A 4,074-nucleotide genomic window follows, 5' to 3' on the forward strand; every position below is an offset into this window, starting at 1 on the left:
CATGCTTGGTAGGGTGGAGGGTCGATGAAAGAGGAGGAGGCCTTCAACAGGATGGATTGACACGGTGGCTGCGATGATGGGCTCAAGTATAGCAGGGATTGTGGGGCTGGTGCAGGATCAGGCAATGTTTTGTTCTGCTGTGCATGGGGTCGCTATGAGTTGGAAATGACTCGATGGCACTTAACAACAACAAAAAGAATCTCCGAGGAACTGTGTAACTAGTTTTGTCAATGGAATGTAAGTAGAAGTTAAATGTACCACTTGGGCCCAAAGTTGTTAAAGAAGAGGTGCACTTCCTGTATTTCCTCTTTCAACATGTTTGCCAGATGTAGAGGTCCTAACTAATAAACCCATGGAAGGACCATGAGTCCCTAGAGTCACAACTGAGAAGACAGCTCCCACAGAAAAGCAAAAGCCATTTGGATTTTAACTGCGCAGAAATAAATTTGCAGTAAATCATCAGTTTGCAAACCTCCAACTTATGGACAACTGATACTTAAAAAAGGACTGCCATATATCTTATTGTATTAAAATTTTGAGTTAAACACAATAGTTTGTAATAACGAACAGAGGCACCACTTCACAGTTCAGCACTTTGTCAGTTCAAAGAAGAAGAACGTCACTCACTTTTTTAAGTTGGATTACACTGTTGATAATGTTGTGCTGAGCATGTGACTTTGTATCTGGCTTAAATTTCCCTCTTATTTACCTTTGTAATCATGCCCCCAAAGCATAAATCCAATGCAAATGCTAGTGATCCATCAAAGAAAAGGAAGATGATTACAATTGAAAATAAAGTAGAAATAAAGTCAGTAAGGCAGATACTCTTAACCTGGGGACTTACTATACTGTATTATTACCAGCATTATGTACAGTAATGATATATTTAAGACGTTTTAGTGTATCTCTTTTATATACATAGAAAGATAAACTATATACTATATATTAAGATTAATACTTGACTAAGTGATGCTAAATAAGAACTCTGTGTACCTTTTCTTATTTTTGTAAAAATTCAACTTAAAGATAGACTTAAAAATGGATCTCTTTTGTAACCCAAGGACTGCCTGTATATCTATTTAAGCTATGGATATTTGGGAATTTGTCTATTGCAGTTTAATGAATGGAGCCTCTAAAGGTGATTAAAGAGCTGTAATCAATTCAATTTCAAATCTCTCTCTCTCTTTTTCTCTCTCTCTTTTGACAATCAATATCATAGTTAAATATTGCTAAGAAGTTTATAAAAGTCCTTGACCTGATTTAGGTAGCAATATACAGATTAATTATAAATTCTTAATACTTTTTTTTTTGTAAAGTATTCTAAACAAGTAAAAACATATGTCTATTTCAAATAAATTATTTCATACAAAGAAAAATGCAATAAAAATCAGGTACAAAATTGGAATAATTTCTCCTCATTTTCTTTTCAGGAATGCAACGTGTCTTATAACAGATAATTTAAGGTCCAAACGTTACATAAACAATAAAATTGGGTCTTTTTTTTTTACATTGTTGTTATTGTTGTTATGTGCCATGGAGTTGGACCCGACTCATAGCGACCTTCCTTGGGTTTCTGAGGCAGTATCACTATGGAAGTATATTGCTCCGTCTTCCCTCTGAGGATAATTACATTAGATATGATTATATAATTATTTCATTTTAAAGTTTCTTGTAATTTTTAATTACTTGGATTTTTTAAAGTTATAAAGTAAACATGATTATTTTAGAAACAAAATTAAACATATATATGAATTAAAAATGGTTTCAAAAAGCCTTGAAATATTAAGATGCAGATTTATTTACAAGTATAATCACAAAATAAAAATATAAAACAATCATGAAATTCTAAGCTAGTGAAAGCTTCCATGACTTGTCTGTGACTTTCTTGTATTGTAGTGGCTTGCATGTTGCTGCGAAGCTAGAGGTATTTTCAATACCAGTAGGATCACTTATGATTGACAGATTTGAGCAGAGCATACATACTAAGACAGACTTGTAAGAAGAACAGGGCCATCCACTTATAAAAAAAAACTTGGCCATTGAAAGCCTTATAAATAGCAGTTAAACATTGTCTTATATAATAGAGGAAAACTTTATGAATAACAAGGAAACGTTGTTGGATTCTGTGACATAAATGAACCCTTCAGATAAGAAGACATTCGGAATACAACTGGGGGAGAGCTGCCTCCTCAAAGTAGAGTCAACTTACATGACATGGATGGAATAAAGCTTTAAGAACCTCTGTTTCCTGCTGAGGCACAACTCAAAGTGGGAAGAAACAGCTGCAAACACGCATTAACAATTGGAAGGTGGAATATACGAAGTATGAATCTAGGAAAATTGGAAGTTGTCAAAAATGAAATGGAACGCATAAAGGTTGATATCCCCTAGGCATTGGTGAGTTGAAATAGACTGGTATTGGCCATTTTGAATTAGACAACCCTATGCTCTACTATGCCAGGAATGACAAATTGAAGATGAATGGTTTTGCATTCGTCATCAAAAAGAACATTTCAAGATTTATCCAGAAGTGAAATTCTGTTAAAAACCAAAACTCATCACTGTTGAGTCAGATTCGACCCTTGGTGATAAAAATGGCACTGGAGATCACATGATAGAATTTTTCAATACCAACAACTTATTCATTGCAAATACCTTTTTTCAACAACATAAACAACAACAATATCCATGGACCTTGCCAGATAGAATACACAGGAATCAGACCAACTAGATCTGTGGAAAGATTAAAAAGCTCAGTATCTTCAGCCAAAACAAGGCCAGAAGCTAACTCTGGAACAAACCATCAATTGTTCATATGCAAGTTCAGGTTGAAGCTGAAGAAAATTAGAACAAATTCATAAAAACCAAAATGTGACCTTGAGTATATCTCACCTGAATTTAGACAACATATGAAGAGTAGATTTGGTGCATTGAATACATATGTCTGAAGACCAGATGAGTTGTGGTATGACATCAAGAACACCATATACAAAGAAAGCAGAAGATCATTAAAAAGGCAGGAAAGGAAGAAGAGATCAAAATGAATGTCAGAAGAGACAAACTTGCTCTTGAATAGAGTAGTTAAATTGAATGTACAAAATGATGAAACAAAAGAGCTGAACAGGAAATTTCAAATGCAGCTTGAGAAGACTAAAGTATTATAATGAAATACACAGAGACTTAAAGACAGAAAACCAAAAGGGAAGAATATGCTCAGAATTTCTCAAACTAAAAAAAATGAAGAAAAAATTCAAGCCTGGAATTAATGGTATTGAAAGATTCTGTGGACACAATACTGAATAATGCAGGAAGCAACAAAAAATCATGGAAGGAAAACACAGAGACTCTGTACCAAAAATAATTGACTGGAGTTCCAACAAGATGGCAGAATAGGCAGATAAGCTACACAGACCCTCTGCCACAAAACAATGAGAAACCAATTGAAACATACAGAAGGTGATCCTGGAACTCTGAGCCTTGACAGTAAAGATAAAGATGTGGATTAAATACCAATCAGTAGAAGAACCTTCTGAAAGAAAACAATGCATAAGGAGATAAACAGAGCAGTGGAAAGCTGGCCATCTTGAGGGCACAGCCATTTTGAATATTGGCAAGCACATCCCTGTAGCAACCTAAGAATCAGCTCTGTTCACCCAGGACTGCATGGGCAAGGACTGCATTGGTGCCTGAAAATCAAAAAGGAAAACAGTAAAGAAGGAGACAAACAGACTGGTGGACTGCCAGCTATCCTGAATGAGCAGCCTTTTTGAATATTTGCAAGCAGCATGTCCATTCTGAATATATGGAAGTGGCACTCTGACTTGGACAGTGACTTAAGAATAGGCTCCGCTTGCCTAAGACAGCATGGCAACTGCACTGGAAGCCAATGAATAGAAAGGTTCAGTATGCCCCTTGTTAATATTAAACCACACACACTATCATGAACACACATGCCCTGACTCCACCCATCTTCCTGACCAGCAGGAATTCCATCCAGGTCTGTGCCTGACAGAGCCCAGGTGCTGTGCCCTGCCCCCCACAGTTCTGCTTTTCTTGGTTTGTTTTTAAATTATT

This window comes from Orycteropus afer, unplaced genomic scaffold (assembly GCF_000298275.1).
Source record: "Orycteropus afer afer isolate SDZICR_OR568_19922 unplaced genomic scaffold, OryAfe1.0 scaffold00098, whole genome shotgun sequence".
In the NCBI taxonomy this organism is placed as follows: domain Eukaryota; kingdom Metazoa; phylum Chordata; class Mammalia; order Tubulidentata; family Orycteropodidae; genus Orycteropus; species Orycteropus afer.